Source organism: Tasmannia lanceolata, unplaced genomic scaffold (assembly GCF_043159265.1).
Source record: "Tasmannia lanceolata isolate RefF3 unplaced genomic scaffold, GAP_Taslan_0.1 ptg000011l, whole genome shotgun sequence".
In the NCBI taxonomy this organism is placed as follows: Eukaryota; Viridiplantae; Streptophyta; class Magnoliopsida; order Canellales; family Winteraceae; genus Tasmannia; species Tasmannia lanceolata.
In genome coordinates, this window is record NW_027518688.1 from 11,656,591 (window position 1) to 11,672,122 (window position 15,532).

Genomic DNA, 15,532 nt, shown 5'->3' on the forward strand with positions numbered 1-15,532 from the left:
GAAATTTGATGAGCGCGCGGCTCAATCGCGTCTTATTCGACATCTGATCGGCCTCCTCCAAGATAATTTCGCCCCCCTCTCAGGATACATTCACCCCCCTTTTCTAAACTTATACTACATTCTTTTCGGGGCTTGTTTGCTAGGCAAACGCACTCCGATTTCGACGAAATTTTATGGGGACCTAGCTGGGACCCTAACCTAACTTGGGGCGAAATTTGGGATCCTAAAGCATTGGTTTGATAGGGTTTTGCTCAAACCTGGAAGGTTTAGGGGTTCGGTCAAAATGGGGTGTCTACAGATGCCCCTCTTTGGCAGAGCGTGCTTGTCACGCGAATGTCAAAGCTGAACAGACAACACATTTTGACTGGCCCAAGAAAGAAGCAAATCAAATTTTGACTTTTGATTTCGAAAATGATACTCACAAATGATAACACGGTAAAATAGCCTTTCATCGGACTCTGACGCTGCAAACGCTGGTGAGATAGCCTCTCTCCGATTCATAACTCAACAATTGATATATGGGCGAGATAGCCTCTCTTGCAAAACATTAAATGATAGATTTGATTGTAAATTATCTTAAAATTTGGAGGTAAAATAGATTTGAATGCCGTGCAGAAACGGACTTGAATGCCTCGTGGAAACGGTCTTAAATGACTTGATTGCCGTGTGAAAACGGACTTGAATACTTTGAATGCCGTGTGAAAACAGACTTAGAATGCCATGTAAGAATGGACTTGAAATGCCATGTGAAAATGGACTTGAATGCTATGTGAAAATGGACTTAGAGTGCCATGTGAAAATGGACTTAAATGACTTGAATGCCGTGTGAAAACGGACTTAGAGTGCCATGTGAAAATGGACTTAAATGACTTGAATGCCGTGTGAAAACGGACTTAGAATGCCATGTGAAAATGGACTTGAATGCCATGTGAAAATGGACTTGAATAACTTTGAGTGCCGTGTCAAAACGGACTTGGAATGCCATGTGAAAATGGACTCGAATGACTTTGAGTACCGTGTGGAAACGGACTTGAATACTTTGAATGCCGTGTGAAAACGGGCTTGAATACCTTGAATGCCGTGTGAAAACGGACTTTGGAATGCCATGAAAGGCGAAATGAGGACGGATGCTGTAGAAAGCAAAGGTTGAATGATTAAAGAAACTGAATTGGATTAAAAATCAGAAAAAGATCTTGACTGTCTTAAATGGGGGATTGATTGATCATCTCTTGCCGAGAGAAATAAAGAGTTTGTGTTCTCTGTTGAGAACAAAACTTCAAAGATTTGAAAGGATTTTAGGTAAGCCCTCTTCCATTTTCAAAAATAAAATTGCAAATTAAGAATTATTTTGAAAACTGTTTTGAAGAAAACTAATTTTCACAAGTATTGACCTTGTTGAAAAGCATTTGACTGAGAAGCCGGATTCAAAGAATGCTCAAGCTCCTCTTGTCTTTATTTGCTTGAGAATAGCTATATCAATTGCCATTACTTGCTTGATATCTTTTATGACCTGAATGTTCGGGTCATAAAAGATGCCCCTGGTATGATTTTACTTCCATGACAGATTCATAAGAGAGCAAAACACAGGGAAATGGTCAAAAATTTTCATTTCTTTGAATACTTGAGTTTACAAAGCCTTCAGGTTTACAACAGACTATATCTGCCTGACAACTGCATTTCAATTTAGATGATCTCTGCCATTTCATAGGGGCTTGAAAGCCTGCCATATGGACTTGAGGATCTACCATCTTTTGAACTTCGCTTTGCTGTGTATTACCTTTGAGGAGACACAACTTCATCACTTTTGTTTTTATCACCCCAGCCTTGAGAGGAATACTAACCACACAGGACTGTGGAGTTTGACCTTGACTCGACATAGAAAAAGACTTGGGCAACCAGCAAATGAGGACTTCGACGGGCACCATGACTTAAACTTCTAAGAGAAACTGAATCTGCTTCTTAGTCTGATAAGTATTTTTTAAAATGGTACAGTCTACCACTCTTAGAATCTTTCGAAAACCGTATTTAAAGGTGTTTTATTCCTTTTTCGGTATTTCCATCATGGTTATTATTTCCTTGGATTGCTTAGTCTTAACCCCCTAGCTTAGAGAGTGTCAGACTTTGGAATAGTGCCGCTGAAGAAATAAAAGTCTTGCTAGCTTTCAGAGGTTTTGTCCTTTATGAAGTCACTGCCATGATCAAATCGCCTTTTCAGGTTTTCGATTTAGCGGACCGCATGCCTTAATTTTTGCCTGGATTGTTTGTCCTTGTAGATTTTCCATCCAGCAGGTTCAGCACCCGAATTTCTGTTGGCGCTTACTCAGACTTTGGAATAGTGCCGCTGAAGAAATAAAAGTCTTGCTAGCTTTCAGAGGTTTTGTCCTTTATGAAGTCACTGCCATGATCAAATCGCCTTTTCAGGTTTTCGATTTAGCGGACCGCATGCCTTAATTTTTGCTTGGATTGTCTGTCCTTGCAGATTTTCCATCCAGCAGGTTCAGCACCCTAATTTTTGCCTAAACCGCCCTTTCGGGTTTTCAGCTTAGCGGGTGAAATGACCCTAACTTTTGCCTAGACCGCCCTTGCGGGGTTTTCAGTCTAGCGGGTCTAAGACTCCATCATTTTTTCCTTTTCTTTCTATTTCTCTACAAACCTGGGTCTAAGTACACCAGAAGGACTTTTAGGTAGGCTTGGGTTCAAACAGGTTACACATTTGGTAAGTTTTCATGTATTTGACCGAATCTGGCCCTCCAGACTGCCTACGTATCCCCAAAGAAATGGGAATCAGGTCCGCGTAGTTCGCCCATTTGGGTTTCAATGATTGTTTATTTTGTTCTTTCTTTCCTTCTTCTTTTTTTTTTTTTTAGGTTCGAAAGGTTTGAAGGATTTGACCGAACCTGAATTGATCATGCTACCTAAGTACCCTGTAGAGAGGGATCAGGTCATGACGTAGTTCAGGTTCAATATCTTTTATGACGCAAGTCATAAAAGATGCCCCTGGTTTGAATTTATCAAAGAAATAAGGTTTTCTCTCTTTTTAGGCTCAAAGGGTTTGCAAATGATTTTTGACTTTGAGGATGTTGGCTTTTAAGCTCTGATCGATCAAGGACGGCCTCCTGGTGTATTTAAGCATAGTACTTCTTTACTTGGTCCAGGTTTGTAGGTTCTGTTAATTTTTCTCCATTTTCATTGAGGAGTCTTACGGCTTTTCCAGGCAGGACTTCATCAACAATGTAAGGACCAGACCAATTTGGCCTGAATTTCCCTCTGGGATCAAACACCGGTGCCCTATAGGACTTCAAGACGAGATCTCCTGGCTTCAAGTCTCGGACCTTGACTTTCTTGTTGAATGCCCTTTCGATTCTTCTTTGATACCCTTGGATGTGATACAAGGCTCTCAGCCTCTTTTCATCTATCATCTGTAATTCCTGATGTCTGGCTTTTGCCCACTAAGACTCTGGCAGATTTGCTTCCATCATAACTCTTAGGGACGGGATTCTCACTTCAACAGGGAAGACTGCTGCCATTCCATACACTAGAGAGTATGGAGTTACACCTGTAGAGGATCTGATCGATGTCCTGTAAGTCCATAAAGCAAAAGGAAGCTTGTTCGACCAGTCCTTATAAGTCTCGGTCATCTTACTGATTATGACCTTGATATTCTTATTCGCTGCCTCTACAGCCCCGTTGGTCTGCGGTCTGTAAGGAGATGACTTGTGATGCTTGATTTTGAACTCTTCGCACAGGTGTACTACCTCTTTCTTGAAGTGAGATCCATTATCAGAAATCAGCTCATTAGGTATTCCATATCTGCAAATGATATTCGCACGGATGAACTTCGCAACTGTATTGGAAGTTATGGAAGCATATGAAGCAGCTTCTATCCACTTCGTGAAATAGTCAATGGCCACCAAGATGTACTCGTGTCCACTCGACGATTTAGGATAGACTTTACCAATGATATCAATCCCCCATACTGAGAATGGCCATGGAGAGGTCATAGAGTGTAACTCTGACGGAGGCACATGAATAAGGTTCGCATAGACTTGGCATTTATGATATTTCTTCACGAATGCGAAGCAGTCTGCTTCCATTGTGGGCCAATAGAAACCAAGTCTAAGGATTTTCCTTGACAGCATTTTACCATTCATGTGAGGGCCACAAACACCTTCATGTGTTTGCTCAATAAGCTCTGCAGCCTGATCTTCATCAACACACAGAAGCTGTATCCCATCAAACGACCTTCTGTACAACTCTTCACCATAGATGATGAAGTTGGCAGCGAACCTCTGAAGAGTTTTCCTCTCTTTACTGGAAGCTTCAGGTGGATGCCCCTTGCCTGAAATGATATTTCTAATATCTGTATACCATGGTTTTCCATCTGGACATCTTGCCGATATCTCTATCGCATTTACATGCGCGGGAGCCCATTGCAACCTCACTGCTAAAGGCTGAACCTCCATTGTCGCAGAAATATCTAACATTGACGCCAAAGTGGCTAAAGCATCAGCAAAATGATTCCTTGTTCTCGACAGATGAGTAAAGGTGACATTCCTGAACTTCTCGACCAGAGATGTAAGATAAGTGTGATATGAGATCAACCTTGCCTCTTTTGTTTTCCAATCCCCATTTATTTGACAAATAATCAGGATTGAATCTCCGAATACATCTATATCTTGAATTCGCAAAGCCCAAGCTGCCTCAAGTCCTGCGATGCATGCTTCATATTCTGCCATATTATTGGTGCATTCAAACTGAAATTTGATGGATATCGAAATGTACTCTTTCTTCGGAGATACCAATACTGCCCCTATTCCTTGACCATGATTATTGACAGCTCCGTCAAAGTACATATGACATTTGGAACTCGGAGTCTCTTCTTCAATGTCCATAATCTCTTCATCAGGAAAATTAGCCTTCAGAAAAGCATTCTCCTCAACAGGAGCATCAGCCAACTGCTCAGCGATGACTCGTCCCTTAATTGATTTCTGAGTGACACAAGTGATGTCAAACTCAGATAGCAATAGCAACCATCTAGCTGTTCTTCCAGTAAGAGCGGGTTTCTCAAAACAAATATTTCAGCGGATCCATCCGTGAGAGTAGAAATATTTTATTCGACAACAGGTAATGTCAAAGCCTTTGAGTCGCCCAAACCAATGCTAAACACGTCTTTTCCAAAACAGTGTATTTGATTTCATACTCCAACATTTTCTTGCTGATGTAGTATATGGGTTTTTCTTTCTTAGACCCCACATCCTGCTGAGCAAGCATACAACCCATTGCTATATCCGTGATGGACAAATACATCAACAACGGTTGACCAGGAATGACTGGGGATAAGACAGGAGGCAAAGACAAACACTGCTTGACCTTTTCAAACGCTTCCTGACATTCTTCATTCCATTTCTTGGAGGAATTCTTTTTCAATAATTTGAAGATGGGTTCACATGTCATAGTTAAATGAGATATGAATCTCCTCAAGTATTGCACTTTGCCAAGGAATCCACGAATCTGCTTTTCTGTCTTTGGTGGTTGCATTTCTTGGATAGCCTTAATCTTCTGAGGATCCACTTCAATTCCTCTCTCGCTGACCATGAATCCGAGCAACTTTCCTGATGTGACCCCAAATACACATTTATTTGGGTTCAAGCGAAGTTGAAACTTTCGGATTCGCTCGAAGAATTTTCTCAAAGCGATTGTATGCTCTGGCCGAGTCCTGCCTTTGACTATCATGTCATCTACATAGACTCAACCTCCTTATGAATCATGTCATGAAGAAGAGTAGTCGCAGCCCTCTGATAGGTAGCACCAGCATTCTTGAGACCAAACGGCATCACTCTGTAGCAATATGTCCCCCACTGAGTAATAAATGCCGTCTTCATCATGTCTTCAGGCGCCATTTTGATCTGATTATACCCTGAGAATCCATCCATAAAGGATAAGAGTGCGTGACCAGCCGTATTATCAACCAGGAGATCAATGTTCGGAAGCAGAAAATCATCTTTCGGACTGGCCTTGTTCAGATCTCTGAAATCGACACACATCCTGACTTTCCCATCCTTCTTGGGCACCGGTACAATATTTGCAAGCCATTCAGGGTATTCAACTACTTCGATGAATTTCACTTCCAGTAACTTTTTAACCTCATCATGAACTTTCAACTCCCATTCTGTTTTAAGTTTCCGGAGTTTTTGCTTCTTCGGCTTGATGCCAGGGATTAGAGGTAACTTGTGTTGGACAATGTCCTCGCTCAATCCCGGCATGTCGTCGTAAGACCAAGCAAAAACCTCCTTAAACTCTTTTAGCAAGGTGATTAATTCTTCGCGCTCCTCAGGAGATAAAATTTTGCCAATTCGTATTTCCCGAATTAAGGTTTCATCACCTATATTTACGGTTTCAATTTTCTCTTCAAGTGGTTTAGCTCGGCGACTCTCCTCTTGTTGAATCATATGCTTGATTTCAAAGGAAGTTTCGTCGGCTTCCTCATTAGAGGGGGAGTCTTGATTATCATTATTAATTACTTGATCAGGTTTGGAAGCAGAATTAGCAGAAGAGACAAGTATAGGGATATAAGCAAAAGAGTCTTTTATTTCATCGGAATTAATGATTACATCAGATGACTCGCCCACATCAGGCGCTACAGACTCTAAAACAGGATGAAAAAATAAGTCGATATCAGTATCGACACAACTAGAAACATGTACAGCCAAAGAATCAATGAATACGCCCTCAGACTCGGATTCAACGCCACCAAGAACAGACTCATCACCCACTTCAGAGGTAGACACGACCTCTGCAGTACCTGCATCAAAAGAAAAGTTAGAAATGACAGACTCTGGGACGGACTCAGAAACTGACACAAATTTTGAAACAACTGACTCTTTTGAAGAGACTGGAATATACTGAAGGACTACTTGGGGTATAACCTGTGAGGTCCAGTTATCCAAAGGTCCCTCGGCTGGGGTGATATAGTCCTGCGGGTTCACAAAAGGTGTGTCTCTCCCAATCATAGCAATGACTGGTGCCTCGGTCTGAAACAAAGAATTCAGGAGTTCCGGTTCGAAGTTCTCAACCCAGTCTAAGTCTGATTCCTCTGTCACAACTGCCTCTGTAATCTGCTTACTGTACAATTATGCTGGCAACTCATCTGCAAAGAAAATCTCAAGACCTGGCAGCTTGGTCCCATTCTCATCATACCATGGCTCTGAGAAACCGTAATAAGGGCAATCAGCTCCCTCTTTTCAGAATCTGCCATTCATAACCTTGCTGAATGGTCCCATGGGAAATTCTAAGCCTCTGCGGCGACATTCTGCCCATTTGAACATATAAGCTCTCATTTCCTGTACCTCCTTGCGAGTTGGCTTGTATCCCAACCCAAACAATCCCTCAACCGCTTTCAACTTGGGCCGCTCAGTCGGACCCTGCATATTCTTTCCTAGACCCGCCCCTGGGAAATATCCAAATCTGCGCATCATCTTGACTACCCGAGTATTAGTGCTAGAAAGAAACATAATTTCTTCATTCATAGCTTCTTTCATGGTGATGGTTGAAACCTCCACTGAAAATCCTGTCAGACTAATATCTCTTGCGTTTTCAGTAACAAGCTCCTGAGATATTTGTCCAACTTCTGGTTCGGGATCTCCCCTGATTGTGATCACCCGGTTGTTTCGAATGAATTTTAATTTTTGGTGAAGCGTGGAGGGGATGACTCCAACCTTGTGCAACCAAGGTCGACCAAGCAAGAGACAAAAGGAAGTCTTGATATCCAACACTTGGAATTCAATGTCAAAGGTTTCTCCTCCGATGACAATCTCAGTAGCTAATGTTCCGATAACGTCCCTTCGAGTACCATCATATGCTAGTATACCTTGCTCAGACGGTATGAAATCTTCAGGCCCGAAGCCCAGAGTAATGGCAGTGCTCAAAGGACACACGTTCAGAGCTGATCCATTGTCTACCAATACTTCGGAAACTTTCTTCCTGTTGCACAGTAGAGTAATCTTGAGAGGACGAGTATGGTCCTTCCCTTCTGACGGCAAATCCTCGTCTGAGAAAGACAAAGCTTTTGAAGTTTTGGTCATGGCTACCAGACCGACCAACTCATCTGGAGTAATCTCAACAGATACTTGGGACGAGTTCAGCTCACGAAGTACAACCTGTCTGTGCTTCGGCGATGCCATCAGTAAGCCTCAGATAGAAACATTAGCTTGTGTCTTCTTGAGCTGATTCAACAAGTTATCTTCCTCTTCATCAAGTTTCTGCTTCTGCTTCTGACTGTCAACCCCTCTTGCAACCTCAGCGGGATTCTCGACTCTGAGCTCAGCCGGCTTGAAAACTCGTCCACCCCGTGTGACATGGCAGAGCTCATCGCACTGATCATTCAAGAGCAAAAGATCTTCATCTTCTATCTTAAGGATGTATGGGGTTTTTTATCTCTTCTTCCTCATCATCACTCACCCTTAAGACGTATAGAGATTCAGAGTCTTTCTCCTCATCCTCACACTGGAAAACGTATGACTGATTTGATGGCCCAGCCACATCAGGGTCGTTCCAGGATAAGACATGGCTTTTCTGATTCTGCCCACTGATCATCCTCCTTAAATTTCCAAACATAGTTCCCTTCAGATTCAATAGCGAATATAAAGGAAGCAGGATCAATAACAGACTCTTCGGCACAAATGACATTGACTGAAGGCGGAGGGGGCATTGCATGTGTCGGAAGGGGGTTTCTAGTTACATTTGGTAACTCAATTGACAGCTCTTTCCTATCGATCATATTTTGAATTTGGTGTTTCAAAGCTAAACACCTATCAGTGATATGACCCGTATTGCGATGATAATCACAGAATTGATCCTCTCTCCAGGATCTCGGCAACGGGTTAGGTAGAGGTTTAATGTCAGGTAGCTTGATCTTCCTGTCCTTCAACAGCTTCTTCAAAGCTACGGACAAAGAATATGGAAGGGGATCAAAGTGACGGGGAGGCTTCTGCTCCATCGGCGGCCTTCTCACTTCAGTGATTGCCTTGGGTGGCGGCCTGACATAATTGACATTATGTACTTCCTTCGGAGCTAACACAGGTCTCTTTCCTTCTCTGACATCAGATGAAATTCTCGATCTTAGGCCCTTAGCCAATGCATCTTCTATCTGAGTCCCGGTTTTAATGGGATGGTTAAAATCAAGGAAATACTGGATAGCCATGTGATGATAATATTGCGGCGACAGATTTTTCACCACAATTTTGATTTGCTCTTCATCTGAAAGACGATGAGTCATCTGGGCTGCTTTCCTTCTCCATCTACGGATGAAGGAAGTAAAGGTTTCATTACGGCCCTGCTTCAAAACTTTCAGATCTCTTTTGGTTACATCGATCCCCTCCTCCATGGAGAATTGCTCGACGAACCTATTGGCGATATCTTCCAAGGTTCGGATATCTTCAGACTTCAGGCTCAGAAACCACTTCTTAGCCACTCCGACCAAAGATCGAGGAAACAAAAGAGCAACCTGCTCTGGAGATAGACCATGCTGCTGTAGAAGCGGAAGCACTGACATCAAATGACTTCTAGGGCACCCTGTCCCGTCATACTTATCCATATCTGGCACTTTGAATCTAGGAGGCAGTGTGACTTCTGGATATATCATAAAATCGGCCATGTTCAGCTTTTTCGGGCCTTGGAATTTTATGTTTTCCATCTCCTGGGCCAGCTTGTCCAGTCTGTCTGTTATCACCTTGCCCTTATCAGCTCTATCTAGATTAGGGTGACAATTTTCTTCTGCATACTGCTCCTCATCAAAGTCATCCTCAACAGTGAACATTGCCGGTCTATTCATCATAGGAGGTGGAGGAGGTATAAATGGGGGTTGTCGAGGTGTAGGTGCAGTCTCTTTGGAAGTAGACTCTCTATCATTTTTCAAACGGGCTATTTCTTCATTCATATTATTCATTTGCTGGAGCATAGCCTTCATCATCTCACTCATCTCAGCCAGAGCGTTTGCAGATTCAGCCATTTGTTCAGGTACAGGCAGAATGGGTGAAAGAGTTTCCTGAAAGTTTGAAAGGGGTAACAGCGGGGAAGTAAAAGAGAGGGGTGATAAAGACTCTCTACTCAGCCTGGAATCAGATGTCTGACGGGACCAGGTTGATTTTGAAATATGAGATTTCCTAGAAGCAATGATTGCTTACTCGGGAATCCTGTAATGGAAGTATAATCACTAGATTAAAACATTGATAACCGAGATAATATATTCTGGTCAAATAAGATAAGATAAAGCAAGAACATATTTCATTGATGATGTCCGAACGAGTTACAAAGATAATAATAGGTAAAATAAAAGATGTGATGCCATAACAAATGAAACTCTGGATAAACAGATGTTCATGATAAAAGATAGATGAAAATTCTCAATCATCTCTTTCTTCCAATCTGGCCCTTTTAGGCAGGCGATTTTCAATTTCCTCAATCAACCACTGATAATAACCCGGGGACACTCCAGCATGTACTCCTCCTCCAGGTGTTGTTGCTCCAATTGTCCCTCTAGGAGTCCTATCTCGTATACTATGCAAAAGATCTTCAGATTTACACACCCAATCTTCACAAATGCTTTTGGCAAGATGACAATTAAACTTTTCAAAGGGATGGACTGGTGTCAGACGATAATACTCTGTTTTAAAACCCAAACAAGGATATTAAGTCTGGAGTCCTCCGTATTGACGGAAGATATGGTCTGGGAGATAAAAAGAAGTTTTCTCTAAACCAAGAAACTGAACACCCCTACTGGCTTTGGTCCTGATTATTCCCCAATGACCAAGGAAGAACCTCCAAGTAATTTGGTCGTCTTGACGGGAACTTAACCAATCAGTCCATTCTGATTTGGTAAATTTGAAAGCTTTATGTTCCCACGACCTATGCTTGGATAAAACGATTTCATGGTGTGTCGAAGGTATGAAGATTCGAAGTTTCAAACAGAGCCAGACATATAAAAGAACTGGAGAACCTTTGAAAGAAGTAGAAACCTTATTGGCAATATCGTCCAATCCATTAAGGGTTTCGGCGAGAATAGTTGGCACTGGATCACTTCCTCGAGAGATTTGGTCAACAAAGTCTAGAAGTGCAGGGGAAGTGTTATCACCTTGGTGAAAAGGGAGCCACCTGGCATAAACACAAAGAACTAGAGCATGAATGCGACTGGTTTGATGCTCCTGAGTGCACTTCCCTAAATCAAAAAATGCTTTGACCATTTGGGGAATTGACAAACCCTTATCATTTAAAAAGAAACTGACAGGGTTAGGCGATGTGGAAAACAATTTTTCGAAACTCGTATTGTACCCCAATTTAGATTCAAGTTTGACTAGGGGACCTTTGCAACCATATCCCAACAAATGACACCAGTCCTCAATGATTGGACACATTTCTTGCTTGCCAAAGCGAAATACGTGAAGATCGGGTTGCCAAAATTCGACGGCTGCATTGAGGAAATTCCAATCTATTTTGATGTAGGGTAAGCTTTGGAGAGCATCAAGGTTATGACCAGCAAGGTTTTCTACATGACGATATCCTCTTTCATCATTCATCCACTTCTTCAATTTATCATTAGACATAATGGTTCACCTGATAATCAAAGGAGATAAATAGGATAAGAATAGGGTCAACCCTGAACATTGAGTTGCAAAAGGAAAGGTATTGACAATAAATCATATACTCAAAGGATACAGGTAGGATATAAACAGGATCAAACTTTTCCATCAATGATCTCGATATGATCCAAGGGTGAAAAGATAAATGATAAATACAGATCAAACAGATAGTCAAAAGATGATAGACCATGGCCATAATAATGGCAAAGTAAGGTCAAGGACTAGATCTAAAATCTGTATGATGGATGGATACATGTTTGATCGATTTAGACTAGAAGCTCCTACTAAGAAGTAGGTCCTGGTCTAACAATCAAGGAATACAAGGATGGAATTTATCATCGATGAAACAAAATATAAACCATGGCCATAAGAGTGTCAACACAGAAGCCACTGACTAGGTCCAAATTTTGAGAAATGAATTGATATCAAAGGTAAACTTAGACCAAGAAACCTCACAAGATGAGTAGGTTCGAGTCTAAGGATCAAATTTTACCATCAACAGATCGAAAAATAAACCATAGCCATGAGAGTGACAAAGAAGGAGCCACAGGCTAGGTCTAAATCTGAAAAGTATATTGATGTAATTGATTTGAATTAGATAGGGAAACCTCATTAAATATGAAGGTCCTAAACTAATAATCAAAATAAATAGGCATATATACATATATATACCCTAACCAGGGGCACCATCCCTAGTCTAATCTAGCGGAGTCAAAGTGGTCTTGACTCATGACAGACTGGTGAGTGTACTAAGACTGCGTCTGTAGCCACATAAAGTGAGCTACCCTAGTCTAAAAATAGGATAAGGCCTCTAACTCTAGGCTCCACATGTGTAAGTAACACATATGTTCGTCCATAAATGCAAACAAAAGGACCATGCAATATATAGAGAGAGTAATGTCGCGAGGTCCACCTGGCCGGGTGCATAGTTACTTGTATGCTGTGACTATCGCCCAGCATACGAACTATGTCTGTTTTACACACAAGGTGTCCAGGTGTTGAGATACTACTGGTGCGGTGGCACTAGAAGGCGGGTATAGCCCTCACGGCTCCTACTTATAGTATCTCTCCGAGAGTAACCTGATAGTATATCCACAGCAGAAAAGTAACCACAAAACAGATAATATATGCAAGGGATGAAAGTGAGTGTGTGAGTCCTTGTTTTATTTTATATCTACTTGGTGCCCCTGGATTCTAACGGAAAAGGTTCCCATTTAAAATGATTTTAGCTCAAATGTCTTCAAAATTAATAAAAAATGGCATTTTAACAGAGTTAGGCAATGTTCCAAGAAAATCCCCAGCAGAGTCGCCAGCCTGTGGACCCCGATCCGAGAGAGACGGCGGGAGGACGAGCCCCCCACACTCAGTCTCACTGGATCATCCACATGAATGGAGAGCTCTACCAAGGAACTCTCGAAAGAAGTGCCTATCACAGCATGAGTGGCGATATAAAAGGTGAGATACCTCTCGATTCGGGGACTAGCCCAGATTCGAGGCGTACCTTAAACAAAGAAGAGTCGTCATCCAAGGAAGTGGGCCAAGGATCCCATACTATGCTCTGTTGCAACGGATAACCAGAGATTATAAAAAGAGGGTTCGTGCCTGGTTACGAATTTGGAAGGTCTAAAGAGCACCTCATCCGCCCAAGTGTAAACACCTGGTCTCTTATGCCATTTATTTAATGATTTTGAAGAGTTTTGGGCAAAAGTCATATGAAATGAGAATCAATATCTCCGAGAAAACGTCTATCTAATCATGCATGTCTCGGAGATGAATAATAATCACACATAAAAGAAATGAAATAAGTGTCACCTAGGAATAGCTAGATTCTGAGTGACAAGCCTAAAGAGCTAGGTTATGAGTGTCATACCTAATTGGTGTCTGAGTTCTGATGTGCAAATGCATGCATGCTGCAGCTAAAGGTATAGGATCTGTACATGAAAGTAAGAAAACACAGCAAAACACACAACATAAATCAATTCTATTCATGACTAGACAAAACAAATCCTAAAACTCTAATGCAGGACTTGACTCGGACCAAGATGGCCGTCCATCCCAGCTGCTCTACGTATCCCGGCCTCGAGAAGAATCGGAGTCAACGTAGTTCGATGCCCTATTCTAACTACGATGCCTAACCATCTAGAACCGCTATCCTAGACTCGATTCCACTAGACTCGACTGATTTTTAAAGCTTTTTGTACGATTGCTTAAATTCGAGTGAATTGTAATTTTTAGGACTCTATATGCCCTAACTAATGCAAGTTGTTTAGCCTTAAGCTAATGCAGGTGGGCCCTACATCCTATGTGTATCTAGGATGTGCAACCTAATGAAAACCAATGGGCTGACTATATGCTTCCTAGTCTAGCAATCGGTTCGACTAAATGTCTAACCGATCGACTCGAGGCCTCCTAACTCTAGGGACAGTTACACGACAGGTCACACCATATCAATACAAATCAGGACCGACTCCTAACTCTAAAACACCCTAAATATCTAAGACAGACTCTTAACTCTAGGGGAAGATCTTTTTGAAGATTTTTTGTATTTTTTGAAGATTTGAAATGTTTATTTTTTAAAAGTTTGGCTGGACCTGGGATGTGGATCCCAAGCTGCACTACGTACCCTGTTGAAAGGGATCAAGCCAACGTAGTTCGGAAACAGATTTTCCTAACTACTCTCCTAAAGACTCAAGATTGTTGATATTTTCGATTTTTCAGATGTTTTTTTTTTATTTTCAAGTGTTTTAGAAATATTTTTGTTGTTTTCAAGTATTTTTGAAATGTTTTTGTTGTTTTTGAGTGTTCTTGAAATGTTTTTGTTGTTTTTGAGTGTTCTTGAAATGTTTTTGTTGTTTTCAAGTATTTTTGAAATGATTTTGTGGTTTTTGACACCAGAGAATAGAATCATATCATCATAAAAGTAGGGTAGACTTCTGGAATCCCGCAAAGGTCGGACAGCATCATATGCTTTGCGGGGGAAAAAGACAGAAACACGACTCTGCAAGGGTTGGACAGCATCCTATACCTTGCAAGAGCGGATAGAAGAACATGATCTGATGAAAGGTTGGATAAAATCCTAACCCCTATGATGATAGAATTTGATTCCTGAACAAGAGGATTGACTCTCTAGACTAAGGACGGATTCCTATGCTAGTGGACTATCAAACCAAAATAAAGCTCACAAGTAATAAGGAAAAAAGAGACCCTGTGCATATTTGGCAAAGGAAAAACACCCAGCCGGGCCGGACAGCTGCCTAGCCCTAGGGTGCAACAAATGTGCAACCCAATACCCATAAGGGTAGGGGTATGCTGCCAAGCCGAGTAGGGTGTTCTCCCAAAACCAAACGACGCACAAAGAGAAGGTTTAGCAAGAGAATGAGACTGGGTAAGTCTCTTAGACACAGAGGTAGGATAAAGAAAAATGCTAGCAAGACTGGGCAAGTCTCCTAAGCATAAGGATGGGCTCCAAGTAACCTTATCATTGCCTAAACAATGATAAGAAAATGAGATAACTGACAGACCAAGTTGGTCTTCGACTAGAAGAAGGTTTAAGACCTGTGAGACTAGAGGTAGTCTCCTAGGGGTTGACTCAGGTTGATTCATTAATGAGACAATGCCTGTCTCCAAAGATTTGGATCTAAAAGACTAGGCAAGTCTTTTGAGAAAATGGAATGCTATTTGGACTGTGCAAGTCCCCCTAGAGATGGGCTTGAAATGACAAAGGAAAGAAACCTGAAAGACTTAAACAGTCTCATAAAATGAAGAAAAGATTAGAAATGAAAACATTACTAGGACTATGCAAGTCCTCTAAAATAATGGGCTCGGGATGACTCCTTCATAGCCCTTGCAATAAGAGGGGATTCTAGTATCTAAAGAAAATTAACAGAAATCTATAAGAC